We start from the raw sequence: 17,079 nt of genomic DNA on the forward strand, positions 1-17,079 counted from the left end.
CAAATTTGCAAGAGCATTGCCTCATGAATAGCCAATTAGGCCAGATTTGCAAAGCCAGACTTGCTAGGGTTAGGCCTCTTTTCCACGGCCTGTTGATAGGCAGTGTAATGCCTCTCAAACTCTCACAACTGCTCACTGCTGCCTGGTAACTGCTTGTTGCTACCTGGTATCTGCTCACTGCTATCTGGTAACTGCTTGCTGAGCACACAGTCCGTGGAAAAGAGGCCTTAGGGCCCGTTCACACTTAAAATCGTTGCGGGAGTGATTTTCCTGCGACTAGCGCGGAAAAATCACTGGACACTATGGCGGTTTTGGAGCAATCGCGATTAGCGCGCTAATCACAATCGCAAATCGCGGAACGCTCGTCGCCAAACTGCTGCATGCAGCGCGGTTGTGAGAACACTGCCACTCGCTACATTGTGTAGCGGTTCTTGCAGAACCGCTAGCGGTTTTCCGGGAGCGGGAATCGCGCGATTCCCGCTCAGGTGTGAACGGCCCTTAAACTTGGTGTTTAAGCTTGCATAAATTTTCTCATGCAAAGTACTTCTTCTTGCTTGAAGGTTGAGGCATGCCCTGGGGGCAGGGCGCTACCTCTTCTTCTTGCTTGACGGTAGAGGCACTTACTCTATTATATATAGATAAGTAACAAACAAACAGATTTTGAACTAGTCTGTCACCTCATGGGAGATTCTCAGTATTACCTTTAGGCCCCTTTCACACCAAGATGTTGCGTTTAAGCGGACGTTAAGGTCGCATAACGTGCCCCTCCCGCAACGCATGGTGGTGTTGAAGTTGGACGTCAGATTGAGCTGCGTTATGCAGCTCTTGGTGTGCTGTTTTCGTTCTATCTATACTGATAGAACAGCCACTGCAAGATAGTAATGGGAAGTCCGGATCTTTTCAAGGATTTGGATCATTGAAAAGATCCAGATCTTTGAACCAAATCATTTTAAATAATTTTACTAGGGAAGCAGACTGGGGGTGAAATGACTAGCAGGACATGACTTTCCCTGCACTGTACAGTCTGCATGTTCTTTTTTTCTTCCAGACAGACATCCACTGTGAACCAAATCGTTCATTGTAATAATCCGGATGATTCAACTCACAAAAAAATCTGGATTTTTATGGAAAAAAATTGGATAATCGTTCATTTTTCTTGATCGTAAGAAAAAAAAAACTTTCATTCGATTTGATTGTTTTGGTCGAATAAATAGGAAAATCTAAAGATTTTTTTTTTTTATTCTGTGTATGGGCACCCTTATTATATATAAAGATGTCAGCCTGCTTCCCTACTTGTTTGCACGCTATTTTGGCAGTTAGAATGAATAACTGCCATTCAGTTAGGGCTTTCTGTGCCCGTTTTCCACTTGTGCGGTGCGAATCGCCACGGTAAAAATTCTCTGGCGGGTGTGAATTTTGCATGCGGGTGTATGCAAATTTTTGTGTGAATTCGCATGAATGACGCTGTATGCAAATTTAACCATGGCAGTGCCGGTGTGCATTTCCATTGATTTCCATGCGAATTTGCATGAAATTTTGCATACCAAAGCTGCAGGTGATTTCCCTATTAAATACATTAACGGCGATTCGCATGCATTCCACACGCAGGCGAATTCTGAGGCTGCATTTCCACTTGTGCGGTGCAAATCGCCGTGGTAAAAATTTGCGAATTTCGCATGCGGGTCTATGCGAATTTTCATGCGAATTCGCATGGATGACGATGTATGCGAATTTAACCATGGCAGTGCTGGTGTGATTTTCCATTGTTTATATGCGAATTCGCATGAAAATTCGCATACCCAAACCGCATGCGAATTTCCTATTAAATACATTGTATGCGATTCGCATAGCGGTATGCGAATTCTGATGGCTCTGCCATGCGAATTTTTTCTGCACAGAAAAACGCAAAGGAATCCTGACAAGTGGAAACAGTCCCATTCACTTGTATTGCTATGCGAATTTGCATGCGAAAAACGCATGCAAATTCGCTATAGTGCAAATGGGCCCTGAGGGCTCTGCCGTGCAGAAAAATCCTGCACAGAAAAACGCTCAGGAAAACTGACAAGTGGAAACAGGCCCATCCACTTGTATTGGCTGTGCGAATATGCATGCAGGAAATGCATGCAGATTCGCGATAGTGGAAACGGGCTCTCAAAAGTAAATCCATAGCTGGCAGTCCCCCATGTGGAGATGGACTTATCCAAAATCTGTCAGATTTTCACTACCTACTGTGATGACATGATCTGAAAAATGTATAGTGCATTTGTGCATTTTTTATGTATTTAAATTTTAACTTTTTTTTTTTAATATGATGGTTGTCCTCAGGGGAGTCACTAGACTTAATAGGGCCCCTACAAAAATGATAGCATGGGGGCCCCCTTGGTCCCAGAACCCCACGGGACTAGGAGCCAGCAAATGTCAGTGATCTGCTGTGAACCAGTGTTTGAAAGCGGAAAAAAATGTACAAGCTCCTGTACACTGGTTTTGTTAAGGAATGGGCAGGGTTCTTTGCTAATTGGCTACAATTGCAGTTGGGGAGAGGGAGGAGGAGCTTCCAAAGCCTCTGGGTCCACAAATTTCCATTGGATTTTCACATTGAATAAGTACCCTATATATACAGAAAAGTCCACCCCCAACTTTTGACCTACAAAATGAGCCAAATGCAGTGACCCTTCCCCTCCCCCCCCCTTCCCTTTGCTCCCCCCCCCCTTCCCTTTGCTCCCCCATGCAGAGAAAGCACAGAATCGTGTCTCTGTTGAAGACTGCAGAGTGCGCATTGGAAACATGCTGGAAATTGTAGCCACTTGTCCTCTCTTCAGATTCATTCCCTCGCGTCTCACCTGCAGCTTTGTAACTCACCGCTAGAGCTCCAGGACCACTGTCATGTGACTGCAGCAAGTTATGAAGCTGCAGGGGAGACACGAAAACAAGCTAGAGTGAGGAGGGGCAGTGGCGTACCTAGGGCATTTCACACGGTGCTGGGTATTAAAAGACACCCCCCCCCAAAAAAAAATGGGCGTGGCTATAAATTGCGGCGCGCAAAGCGCGCTGTGGTGGAAAATGGGCATGGCCATGACCAGATGAGGGCAGAGCTAACTAATTTAAAGTGAACCCGGGATAGGAGTGATATGGAGGCTGTACCCCCAGGAGGGGGAAGCAGGGCTAGATGGAGGAGCTGTAAAGGCAGCGGTGGGGAGGGGGGACATATCCCCCCCTCCCTCACCTGGGACCCCTCCTTCTGCCTCTCTCTTCCCCCTCCAGAATAGCGGCCCCAGTATAGCTAGTATAGTTGCCCCCAAAATACCTAGTATAGTTGCCCTTAGTGTAGGTAATATAGTTGCCCCCAGTATAGCTGCCCCCAGTATAGCTAGTACAGTTGCCCCCAGTGTAGCTAGTTGCCCCCAATGAAGTTAGTATACTTGTCCCAGTATAGCTAGTATGGTCGCCCCAGCCAGTATAGCTAGTGTAGTTGCCCCCAGACAGTATAGCTAGTATAGTTGCCCCCAGCCAGTACAGCTAGTATAGTTGCCCCCAGCCAGTACAGCTAGTATAGTTGCCCCCAGCCAGTATAACTAGTATAGTTGCCCCCCAGCCAGGATAGCTGCCCCCAGTATAGCTAGTATAGTTGCCCCAGCCAGTATAGCTAGTATAGTTTGGTTGCCCCCAGTATAGCTAGTATAGTTTAGTTGCCCCCAGTATAGCTGGTATAGTTTAGTTGCCCCCAGTATGGCTAGTATAGTTGCCCCCAGTAAGCTAGTATAGTTGCCCCCAGTATGGCTAGTATAGTTGCCCCCAGTATGGCTAGTATAGTTGCCCCCAGTATAGCTGGTATAGTTGCCCCCAGTATGGCTAGTATAGTTGCCCCCAGTAAGCTAGTATAGTTGCCCCCTGTGTAGGTGCCCCAGGAGGGGGAAGCAGGGCTAGATGGAGGGGCTGTGGAGGTAGTGGTGGGGAGATCCAAGTGTCATGACGTTACAGGTCTCCGCCTCCAATGCCGCCCACTGTGCTTCCGCTAATCAGGAAGCACAGTGGGCGGCATTGAAGACGGAGACCTGTAACGTCATCATGACGCTGCGCTCCACGCTTGGAACGCGGAAATCAAGTAAGTAATTGTCCATACGCCCAGGGGTGAGAGCCTGGGGTGCCTGGCACCTGGGTGCAAGATTTTCTCTGGCGCCTATGGGAGTGGTTAAATTAACCGCGCCCAACCACATAACCACACCCATGTCCTGCCTCATCACACCCACACCTTCCACCTCTTTACGCATGCATGCGATACTCCATTCCTACCCCTCTTCCATGGGCTTGCTCCTGGCTGGCTTTGGCTGCCTGCGAGTCTCTGGACTGATTCAGGCTGAGAGGCTCTGCGAGTGCGACACAGTCACACACTGCGTATTTATGGCTGCCTGCGGCCACCCTACTCTCGCTCGCTATCGTCGGCTCCTCCCCCCGCCAAGCCCAAGTGTGAGGTGGGCTGCCTGTATCTTTCCCGTTGCGCCACACAGCCTGCCAGTGTTGCCAACCTTTCACGTTATTTTTTACTGACAAATACCTAAAAATTTACGGACAAAAGATTATTTTTACTGACAAAATTTCCCCACTAAATGCACATAAGAGACAGCGTTTCACCAGTAAATGCACGTAATGACAGACAGCCTTTCACCAGTAAATGCGCATAATAAGAAGCCGCTTTTCACCAGTAAATGCACATAATAAGAGACCGCTTTTCACCAGTAAATGCACATAATAAGAGACCGCTTTTCACCAGTAAATGCACATAATAGGAGACCGCTTTTCACCAGTAAATGCACATAATAAGAGACCGCTTTTCACCAGTAAATGCACATAATAAGAAACCGCTTTTCACCAGTAAATGCACATAATAAGAGACCACTTTTCACCAGTAAATGCACATAATAAGAAACCGCTTTTCACCAGTAAATGCAGATAATAAGAAACCGTTTTTCACCAGTAAATGCGCATAATAAGAGACAGCTTTTCACCAGCAAATGCACATAATAAGAGACAGCTTTTCACCAGTAAATGCACATAATGACAAACAGCCAGTGTCCCCAGTATATGTAGCCAGCCTGGACCCCCTTTAGGTAGTGAGTGACAGGGACCCCCTTTAGGTAGTGAGTGACAGGGAGCCCTTTAGGTAGTGAGTGACAGGGAGCCCTTTAGGTAGTGAGTGACAGGTGCCCCCAGGCTAGGTAGGTAGTGAGTGACAGGGACCCCCCAGTGAGTGACAGGTGCCCCCAGGCTAGCTAGGTAGTGAGTGACAGGGACCCCCCAGTGAGTGACAGGTGCCCCCAGGCTAGCTAGGTAGTGAGTGACAGGGACCCCCAGTGAGTGACAGGTGCCCCCAGGCTAGCTAGGTAGTGAGTGACAGGGACCCCCAGTGAGTGACAGGTGCCCCCAGGCTAGGTAGGTAGTGAGTGACAGGGACCCCCCAGTGAGTGACAGGTGCCCCCAGGCTAGCTAGGTAGAGAGTGACAGGGACCCCCAGTGAGTGACAGGTGCCCCCAGGCTAGGTAGGTAGTGAGTGGCAGGGACTCCCAGTGAGTGACAGGTGCCCCCAGGCTAGGTAGGTAGTGAGTGACAGGTGCCCCCAGTGAGTTACAGGTGCCCCCAGGCTAGGTAGGTAGTGAGTGACAGGGACCCCCAGTAAGTGACAGGTGCCCACAGGCTAGGTAGGTAGTGAGTGACAGGGACCCCCAGTGAGTGACAGGTGCCCCCAGGCTAGGTAGGTAGTGAGAGACAGGGACCCCCAGTAAGTGACAGGTGCCCCCAGGCTAGGTAGGTAGTGAGTGACAGGGACCCCCAGTGAGTGACAGGTGCCCCCAGGCTAGGTAGGTAGTGAGTGACAGGGACCCCCAGTGAGTGACAGGTGCCCCCAGGCTAGGTAGGTAGTGAGTGACAGGTGCCCCCAGGCTAGGTAGGTAGTGAGTGACAGGGACCCCCAGTAAGTGACAGGTGCCCCCAGGCTAGGTAGGTAGTGGGTGACAGGGACCCCCAGTAAGTGACAGGTGCCCCCAGGCTAGGTAGGTAGTGAGTGACAGGGACCCCCAGGCTAGGTAGGTAGTGAGTGACAGGGACCCCCAGTGAGTGACAGGTGCCCCCAGGCTAGGTAAGTAGTGAGTGACAGGGACCCCCAGTGAGTGACAGGTGCCCCCATGCTAGGTAGGTAGTGAGTGACAGGGACCCCCAGTGAGTGACAGGTGCCCCCAGGCTAGGTAGGTAGTGGGTGACAGGGACCCCCAGTAAGTGACAGGTGCCCCCAGGCTAGGTAGGTAGTGAGTGACAGGGACCCCCAGTGACAGGTGCCCCCAGGCTAGGTAGGTAGTGAGTGACAGGGACCCCCAGTGAGTGACAGGTGCCCCCAGGCTAGGTAAGTAGTGAGTGACAGGGACCCCCAGTGAGTGACAGGTGCCCCCAGGCTAGGTAGGTAGTGAGAGACAGGTGCCCCCAGTGAGTGACAGGTGCCCCCAGGCTAGGTAGGTAGTGGGTGACAGGTGCCCCCAGGCTAGGTAGGTAGTGAGTGACAGGTGCCCCCAGTGAGTGACAGGTGCCCCCAGGCTAGGTAGGTAGTGAGTGACAGGGACCCCCAGTGAGTGACAGGTGCCCCCAGGCTAGGTAGGTAGTGAGTGACAGGTGCCCCCAGTGAGTGACAGGTGCCCCCAGGCTAGGTAGGTAGTGGGTGACAGGGACCCCCAGTGAGTGACAGGTGCCCCCAGGCTAGGTAGGTAGTGAGTGACAGGTGCCCCCAGTGAGTGACAGGTGCCCCCAGGCTAGGTAGGTAGTGAGTGACAGGGACCCCCAGTGAGTGACAGGTGCCCCCAGGCTAGGTAGGTAGTGAGTGACAGGGACCCCAGTGAGTGACAGGTGCCCCCAGGCTAGGTAGAGGGTGAGTGACAGGGACCCCTCACCTTCCAGCAGCAGCAGACCTCTCTATCAGCGGACGACCCGACCTTAGAGCGGGCGGCGGGCGCACCGCTATGCGGAAGTGATGTCACTTCCGCATGAGCGGTGTCCGCTAGGTCCTAGCGCCGGCGCCCGTCTATCTGGTCGCCCGCTGATGAGGTCTGATGCTGCAGGCGGCCAGGGGGAGAGAGCGGCGACCGAGGGGGAGGCAGAGGGCACCGGTGAAGACCAGACTGGGGGCAAGCACAGCCCGGCGCCTGGGTGCAATGCACCCACACCACAGCACTCGCCCAGGCGCGGCCCTGCCTCCGGCCGCCCCGCACTTATCGCCGCTTTCCTGGAGGGGGAGAGAGAGGCAGAAGGAGGGGTCCCAGGTGAGGGAGGGGGGGGGGGATATTTCCCCCCTCCCCACCGCTGCCTCCACAGCCTCTCCTTCTAGCCCTGCTTCCCCCTCCGATTATGCTGCTGTGGGGGGTCGTGGCGACACCCCCCTGGGTGTCTGACACCCGGTGCGCCCCGCCCCCCTGCGCTCTATTGTAGGGACGCCACTGAGGAGGGGTAACTGCTGCAGGATGCCAATGTGAACCGGCCCTTACTAATAATAAATGCCGAGTTCTCTGGGCCACAGTCTGATCAGGTATTTATTCCAGCTCTTGTCTTGTGCAATTATGCTTGACCACTCACTGCTACATTTTCCAGTATTGTTTATTTTTTTAATTCTACCAGAGTTCCTTTTTCACATAATGCTGTCTAGTATGCAGTAGGAGGAGCCAAGCTTAAAATGCGGTTTTGTTTTGTTTTTACCTACGATAACCAATTAAAACTCATGTTAATGAACAATAATGCCACATACAGTATATTACTGGTTTTGTTCTCCAAATAGGACCGAACACAGTACAAATCTAGAATGAGTCAAGGTCTTGTACAGAAGTAAATAACTGCAGTAAATACAGGATTATGGGCTACTGCTGTTTACATTAAAACCCTGGAGGACACGGTGATGATTCCCTTGTACAAAGATGCATTTAAAAAAAAAAAAAAAACAACAACTTTTGTATGACTGTTAAAGAGGAACTGTAAAGACATGTAGTAGAATGCAGTCATTCATTAAGAATACCCAATTTTATGTTAAATATCCTGGTTTCACCATCAGAAACTTCCTAAAGCTGCTGGCTATAGATCACTGTATATTGGTATGTAGCCCTTCCCTTAGCCCAGGCTGTTTATTATTCAGAACCCCACTGAGCATTCTGGGAGACCAGATGGTTTTTTTTTTCTATTGGCTTCAGATCTATCAGTTCTTCTACAGAGATAATTTGCCAGTACACTTAGGGCCCTTTTACACTTAATCAGTTGCTCTCAGTTAAAACGGAAAGAAAACTGTTTTTCAAAGTAATGCCCATGTTTTCCTATGGCCTCTTTCACACTTAACGTGTTTGAACTGAAATCTTCTTCCCAATGCACTGCTATGGAAAAACGCACACTAACGCATACCAACTGATTAAGTGTAAAAGGGCCCTTAGGGTCCTTTTACACTTAATCCGTTGCTCTGAGTTTTAACTGAAAGAAAACTGATTTTCAAAGTAATGCCCATGTTTTCATATGGTCTCTTTTACACTTAACACGTTTTAACTGAAATCTTCTTCCAATGCTCTGCTATGGAAAAACGCGCACTAACACATACCAACTGATTAAGTGTAAATGGGGCCTTAGGCCGGGTTAACATTAGGACGCATCCGTCCATACGCTTGCGTTCCGCTCCGTGAGCGGGAACGCAAGGTCCCGACATGTCTGGAATGTCCGCTCCAATGAGCGGAACGCAGGGAACGGAACATAGCAATGTGAACTCCAGGATTCTGGAAGTGGCTTGGGACAATCCCACAATTTCGCCAGCTACGGCTTGATAGGAGCCTTTTCTGAAAAAATGTAGTGCAGCTAGCAATTTAGTTAACCACCCTGGCGTTCTATTGAGATCGCCAGGGCGGCTGCGGGAGGGTTTTTTTTTTAATTAAAAAAAAAAAAGTATTTCATGCAGCCAACTTAAAGTTGGCTGCATGAAAGCCCACTAGAGGGCGCTCCTGGAGCATAATTCCAGAATTAACAAGGAAGGCTGCAATGAGCAGCCTTCCTTGTTTGGCTTTCGACGAGCGGAGTGACGTCATGGACGTCAGCCGCCTCCGATCCAGCCCTTAGCGCTGGCCGGAACTATTTGTTCTGGCTGCGCAGGGCTCGGGCGGCTGGGGGGATCCTCTTTCGGCGCTGCTCGCGGCGGCTCGCCGCAGAGTGGCGGCGATCGGGCAGCACACGCGGCTGGCAAAGTGCCGGCTGCGTGTGCTGCTTTTTATTTGATTCATATCGGCCCAGGGCCTGAGCGGCACCCTCTGGCGGTAATGGACGAGCTGAGCTCGTCCATACCGCTAAGGTGGTTAATCCTGGCACTGCTTGTGAAGATGATTTAAGAGAAATGCAGATGTCCTTGTATCCTACCTAATAAAAGCTGACTCGCTGCGTCCAGCAGTTTTGTCCCTGTGTCCCATGATTTTTGTTACTGCGCATGTGCGCAGTAACTGACAGCTGGGACCAGGGAGCTGGACGGGCGAGCGAGGGGTGCGGGCATGCACCTGCGGCGGTTGCGTGTGCAGCGCGCACTGGCGGCAGCGGCCATAGACCTAGAACCCGTTTTTAAATAGGCTGGGTCTACTAGTAGCAAATAAATACATTGTCTTGTAAATTGATATGGTTCTAGACCTTATTCTTGCCCTTCTGTGCCTTTGAATCACTCTCAGCTTATACATAACCACTTCAAATGGCTCCATCTTCTCTGTCAGCAATGATCTGACAGGAAAAACGACAGAGCAGTGAAGGGTAGAACTAATCCTAAATTTAACACTAAACCACCCCCACTTTCATTTTCATGAATTGCACTTTCTTCCATTTTATCGCATCATTACTGAATGACTACCGAATGCTCGCTAACAGCTGTAGATAATTTTGATGAATCCTGAAATTAACTTATCGAGTTCAGTATTTTACCGAACTGACGGTAATTGATTCGTTAAGTCTTGATGAATCAAGGTCTATGTCATTTTTGAAAAGTACTTAATGGCACTAAATGACAGAACAAATTATGTAGCATGTACATTTTTAATATAAAAATGGATTGAAAGACCCTGTAAAATATTTTAAAAAAATCAAGTACTGAATTGAATAAAAATCTGTACATGTCATTTGAATTGTTAATAAAGTGATTGTGAATTGCATATGAGTTTGCAGAGTATACCTGTGACTTGAACATCTTGTGTGCATTCATGTGACAGAGGGCCCTGGCTCACAGGGATTCACATGCTGATCGCTCAGGCACTAGCTGGAAATCACATACATTCAAGGCCCATACAGACATTGAGCAACCATCGCCCAAAGTGATTGCAATGGTGACAGTTTTAGGAACAATTACTGTATAACAGCAGCCTTTTCTGTCCTATGAAGAGGGCAGGGGGAAAAGTGGGAGGGGAACATTACCAGTTGTTTAGTGATTTGATATGGAGCCTCCATAATGGAGGATCACTAAATGACTTCATAGGAACCATGAAATGAAGCTTGAATTTCACTCAGGACGATTTGTGATCATCTCAGGTAATGTAAATCTAGCATCTGTACTCTGCAAACCAACTGCATTAACCTCCCTACGCTCGGGCTAGCCGCCGGAGAGGATCACCTGCCCCAGGAAGACTTTTTAAAATAAAATTTGATTTAAATGCTTAAGCTAGCAATTCGCTAGTTAACCATGCCTCCCAGGTCCCTCCGCTCTCCTCCGATCGCCACCGTTATACGTACCCCCCAGGGATCCTGCGATGGCGCAGCCTCCCAATTGGCTTCAGGCTTCGCTATGGGGAGGATCAGGACTGCGCATGACGTCATATCTGATTGTTGCCATAGCGTCGGCAAGCTAAATAAGCTGCGGGGATTGCGGACGGGTAAATATTGCCAGCGGGGGATCAGAGCGGTGACAGGGGACTTGGGGGGGGGACATAATTAGCTAGCGAAGTGCTAGCTTAAAGTGAACCTCCAGACTAAAAATCGACTCAGCAGCACTGAAAAGGCCTGGTGTTTCTTTAACAGTTTCACAGCATCAGAACTTTGTTTCTTTTATACAAGCCTGATTTTTAGCTGCACAGAAGAAAACTGCCCGGGCTTTTTTCCCCTGATGCTGTGCAAAGCATGATGGGATTTCTGATGTTGTTCTCGTTCTGCTGTTTTGGTGCAATTTTTTTTTTTTTTTTTACATTTTTAATTTGACATTTGAAGCCTAGCGCATGCAGCTGGGAGGGGTTATCAGGACAAAGGACAGTTGGAACTGTGTCTTATGCTCGTTGTCACCTCCTTTCAACCAAAAAGATGGCTGCCCCCATGAATCACAAACATTTGCCTGTTCTTTTCAAACCGGGTGGGTAAAAAATTATATTACCTATCTATTGTAATTAACATAACTAATGTAACTTAATGACAGTATGTTTGTTTAGGCTGAAGTTCCCCTTTAAGCATTTAAATCAAATTTTATTTTAAAACAATCCTCCTGCAGACGCAGCCTCTGAAACTGTGTACCGCCAGGGAGGTTAAGAACACTTTAACCTCCTTAGCAGTAATCCCGAGTCAGGCTCGGATAGAACGGGGTGGTAATCCTGTGCTTGAGTGAGTTTCATGCAGGTGCTACTGCAGACCCCTCTGAGGTATGTTTTTCTTCTTGTTTTTAGGGTCTAAAAGCTTATGAAAAAATTGCACGGCTTTTAGACCCTGAATCTGGAAATTATCATAACGCCAGGGAGGTTGAAGTGCATGTAGATTGCCCTTTCCCCACTGTGTGGTGGTCAGTAACTGAAAGAAGAGACCAGCAGAATGCACTAAAATTAGAAAGGAAGAATATCAATTCAGTCTACCTTGATAACTGAAGTGAGAGGTATATGGAGGCTGCAATATGTATTTCCTTTTAAATAATACCAGTTGCCTGGCATCCTGCTGATCTATTTGGCTGCAGTAGTTGCTGAATCACACCAGAAACAAGCATGGAGCTAATCTTGTCAGATCTGACAATGTCAGAAACACCTGATCTGCTGCATGCTTGTTCAGGCGCTATGGGTAAAAGTATTAGAGACAGAGGATCAGCAGGACAGCCAGGCAACGGATATTGTTTAAAAGGAAATAAATATGGCAGCCTCCATATCCCTCTCCCCTCAGTTGTACTTTAAGGCCCCTTCCACACTTCACGTTACCATTGCAGTTCTTCTGCAAAAGGTCACACTGCGGTGGGACTATACTTTTGGGTTGAACGCTTCTGCGACCTTATGGCAGCCAGGACCCGCCCCATAGGGCTATGAAAGGACCCTAAAAGTGAGAGACATATGGAGGCTGCCAGATTTATTACCTTTTAAACAATACCAGTTGCCTGGCTGTCCTGCTGAACCTTCTGGCATTAGTAGAATTTGACTTACATACCTGAAATAAGCATGTAGCTACAGATGAGTGACAGTTTCGTAAATGGTAACACTGTACCCATTAGTGTCCGAGGAGGGGGCTGCGGCACAGAGGGTAGATTTACCTGTATGATCACCTCTTGCCGCTGCACTCCGTCCTCCTGACATTCCCTACTCCACAGTGGAAGTTCTGGCTGTGATGGAGTAAGTATCAGGATAATGGAACACTGCGGCAAGAGCCAGTGATACAGGTGAAGTAACCCTCTCTGCCATGGTCCCCTCCTTCAACATGAGCAGGTACAGTTTCGCCTCTCAGACAACTGCTCGTTCAACCCTACCATGTGGCTAATCTAGTCAGACACTGCTAGTCTGCATGCCTGTTCAAGGTCCATGGCTAAGGGTAGGTTCACAATGGTGTGTCATGTTCTGTAAATGGGACGCAACAGAGGGGAAAAAGTCGCATCACATGTTCTGTGCATGTTGTCGCACACAGTAAAAGTATGCTTCACTGCAACTGCAAACACATACATTGACAAAGTGCTGTCGGTATGGAGAATCAGTGCGGGAAAACACAGCTGGCGGTGTTTTAGACTTCTGGGTGGGCATTCATAAAAAAGTATCCATGTGCGGTAGCAGTGCGGAGATCCCCCGAACTAGGCTGTCGGTAGGCAGGCGGTAGGCTTGCAGAGACACGGAAGCTGCCGAGTTGATACATTTCTCCGTGTTCCGCTCTGCTGCAGCTGCCTGGGAGGTCTGTGTGTCTCCATTCACTTACATTGGTATCGCCGCATCAGAGGGAGCGGTACTTCCCGACCTCACACCGCTTGCGGTGATCTTTATGAATTAACATTTTGCTACATTTGTTCCGATAATCACCGCACAAGGTGGTGATTTATCAATCTGCTCGGTAATGTCATTTTTTCATGCGGAAAGAGCCTTTATGAATGCTGACTTTGCTAAGTGGTCGGTAAAGTCAGCTGTTTTAAGCATTTCCGCATGCGGAAATGCTTTATGAATGATAGCCATAGTCTAGTACTGCACAGCATGCTCTTCCAACAGATCCATCATGTACATCTAATGTGACAATGTGAAGGTACCATTACATTATGATTGTATTGCCTGCACTGTGAACGAGACCCATTAGCTATTAGAGCCATAGGATCAGCCAGGGAATTTGCCTTAACCTCCTTAGCGGTAACCCCGAGTCAGGCTCAGGATGGAAATCTAAAGGTCAGAGCAGTAATCCAGAGTTGGATCAATCGGATGTGTGGATTATGCAGGGCTGTCCCAGCTCTATCAGGCGGTATGATTTTTAGGGTCTGAAAGCTTGTGAAAAAATTGCATCGCTTTTAGAATCTGGAAAAAAATCATACCGCCAGGGATTAAAAGGAAATAAATGTCATCCTCCATAATGTATTCCTCTTCCTTAGAGGGAACCTTAAAGAGACTCTGAAGCGAGAATAATTCTCGCTTCAGAGCTCATAGTTAGCAGGGGCATGTGTGCCCCTGCTAAAACACCGCTATCGCGCAGCTAAACGGGGGTCCCTTTACCCCCAAAACCACCCCCACATACCTTGGTCGCAAACTTGGTCGTGATTTATTTCTTCCTGGAGCCAGGCCTAACGACTGCAGCCCTGCCTCCAGTCGCGTCTATCAGCGGCGCATCGCTGCCTCTCCCCCGCCCCTCAGTGAAGGAAGACAGAGGGGCGGGGGAGAGGCGGAGATACGCGCTGACAGACGCACGTGGGGCAGGGCTGCGGCGGTTAGCCCTGCCCCAATGCGGAAGCGCTCCCCGGCTGTACGGAGGGGATTTGGGGGTGAAGGGACCCCCGTTAAGCCGCGGGATAGCGGCGTTTTAGCAGGGGCACACATGCCCCTGACTCTCTTTAACTGAGAGTGATTAGGATGTTATATTTAAAAGGGACCCTGACCTCTAAAAAATGAAATTGGTACGTACCTGGGGCTTTCTGTAGCCCACCGCAGATCGGGGAGGTCCCCCGGCGTGGTCCTGGCTCCTCTCCCGGTCCCTCCACCGCATACCGTTCGCCCGACACGAGTCGGGTGTCAGGCTCCCACTTCCTGAACCGGGACGCTCTTAGTCATCACGGCGGCCGGCGTGACAGTACTGTCACCCCGGCAGCCAATGTGATGACAAAGAGCGTTTCTGTTCAGGAAGTGGGAGCCTGACACCCGGCCCAGGTGTCGGCATTTCGGTATACGCCGGAGACCGGGAGAGGAGCCAGGACCATGCCGCGGGACCTCCCGACCTACGGTGGGCTGCAGAATGTCCCAGGTAAGTAACAATTTTGTTTTTAGAGCTCGGAGTCCCTTTAAACAATACAAGGTGTTGTCAGCCCTGCTGATCTATTTGGCTGAATCACACACCAGAAACAAGCATGCAGCTAATCTAGTCTGACTTCAGTCAGAGCACCTGATCTGCATGCTTGTTCAGGGGCTGTGGCTAAAAGTATTCGAGACACAGGATCAGCAGGAGTCAGGCAACTGGTATCATTTTAAAAGGATAAATCCATATCCTCAATTTAGGTTCCCTTTAGCTTCCAGATTTTGTTGCTTTTATAGGTAGCCAGGCAGTGCCCCCCAGTTAAGGTAGCCAGAACCCCCCTCCCATTATAGGTAGCCAGAGAATGCTCCTTTCCTCCCTTCAGAATACACAGCCAGAGGGCTTTTGCAGAAAGCACAGCGAAGCGTACATTACTTCCTCGGAATCCACCCACATGCTGCAAGTCTTCCTCCTGTCTCTCTATGCTGTCACACTGTCATGTGACATATGCCAATCTCAGCATAGAGATGGAGAGCCTCAGAGGACAGGGAGAAGACTGTCTGCTGCAGCTGGATTGCAGGGAGGAGAGTGAGAACTCCAATGCACACTGTACCTATGGCGGTATCCACGAGATCGGTGTTACCACTCATTGCTGCTAAAAGTAGCCTGAGCTACACTCAGAATACTGCCAAGGGGGTAAACAAGACAAATACTCAAAGAATTTATATCTATTAGTGTACATTATAACTATTACCTTTAGATCACAGCTTTTCAAGCTCAAAAATCTTAGGTCGCTATGCTAGTCTGTAGCTGTGCACCCATCTATACAGACTATATCTTATAGCCCGTGATGCTTCCTGTGATCAGATTGTAGTATCGCAGTTGCTCAGAACCTGCTTCCTGTGAACTATAATTCTGCATCCTAACAATTTCTTTTGTAGTATAGAAGATATAATATATGATTGTATTTAATGCTCCTTCTACCGTGGGCGATATACAGGGAGTGCAGAATTATTAGGCAAATTAGTATTTTGACCACATCCTCTTTATGCATGTTGTCTTACTCCAAGCTGTATAGGCTCGAAAGCCTACTACCAATTAAGCATATTAGGTGATGTGCATCTCTGTAATGAGAAGGGGTGTGGTCTAATGACATCATCAACACCCTATATCAGGTGTGCATAATGATTAGGCAACTTTCTTTCCTTTGGCAAAATGGGTCAAAAGAAGGACTTGACAGGCTCAGAAAAGTCAAAAATAGTGAGATATCTTGCAGAGGGATGCAGCACTCTTAAAATTACAAAGCTTCTGAAGCGTGATCATCGAACAATCAACCGTTTCATTCAAAATAGTCAACAGGGTCACAAGAAGCGTGTGGAAAAACCAAGGCGCAAAATAACTGCCCATGAACTGAGAAAAGCAGGGCTGTGGAGTCGGTACAAAAATCTTCTGACTCCTCAGTTTATGAAATCACGACTCCGGGTACCCAAAATGGCTCCGACTCCTTAGTCTAATACTTAACAGGGATGTGGATTTTGTACAAAAATCAGCCGACTCAGACTCCTCAGTTTATGAAATCAACGACTCCAACTCCAGGTGCCCAAAATTGCCCCGACTCCGACTCCTCAACTCCGACTCCACAGCCCTGGAGAAAAGTCAAGCGTGCAGCTGCCAAGATGCCACCAGTTTGGCCATATTTCAGAGCTGCAACATCACTGGAGTGCCCAAAAGCACAAGGTGTGCAATACTCAGAGACATGGCCAAGGCTAGAAAGGCTGAAAGACGACCACCACTGAACAAGACACACAAGCTGAAATGTCAAGACTGGGCCAAGAAATATCTCAAGACTGATTTTTCTAAGGTTTTATGGACTGATGAAATGAGAGTGAGTCTTGATGGGCCAGATGGATGGGCCCGTGGCTGGATTGGTAAAGGGCAGAGAGCTCCAGTCCAATTTAAACGGCACCAAGGTGGAGGTGGAGTACTGGTTTAAAGAGACTCTGAAGGGACCCCCGTTTAGCCGCTGTCCCGCGGCTAAACGGGGGTCCCTTCACCCCCAACACCCCCCCCCCTGCAAAATCAACGACAACTTGGTCGTAAATTTTGCTCTTCCTGGAGGCAGGGCTAACGGCTGCAGCCCTGCCTCTCAGCGCGTCTATCATACGTGCATCGCCCCCTCTCAGTGAAGGAAGGCTGAGAGGGGCAGGGGAGAGGCGGAGGTACGCGTCTGATAGATGCGCGGGAGGCAGGGCTGCGGCGGTTAGCCCTGCCCCAATGCGGAAGCACTCCCCCGCTGCACGGAGGGGATTTGGGGGATCAGGGACCCCCGTTAAGCCATGGGATAGCGGCGTTTTAGCAGGGGCACACATGCCCCTGCTATCTATGAGGTCTGAAGCGAGATTTATT

This window comes from Hyperolius riggenbachi, chromosome 3, assembly GCF_040937935.1.
Source record: "Hyperolius riggenbachi isolate aHypRig1 chromosome 3, aHypRig1.pri, whole genome shotgun sequence".
Classification (NCBI taxonomy): domain Eukaryota; kingdom Metazoa; phylum Chordata; class Amphibia; order Anura; family Hyperoliidae; genus Hyperolius; species Hyperolius riggenbachi.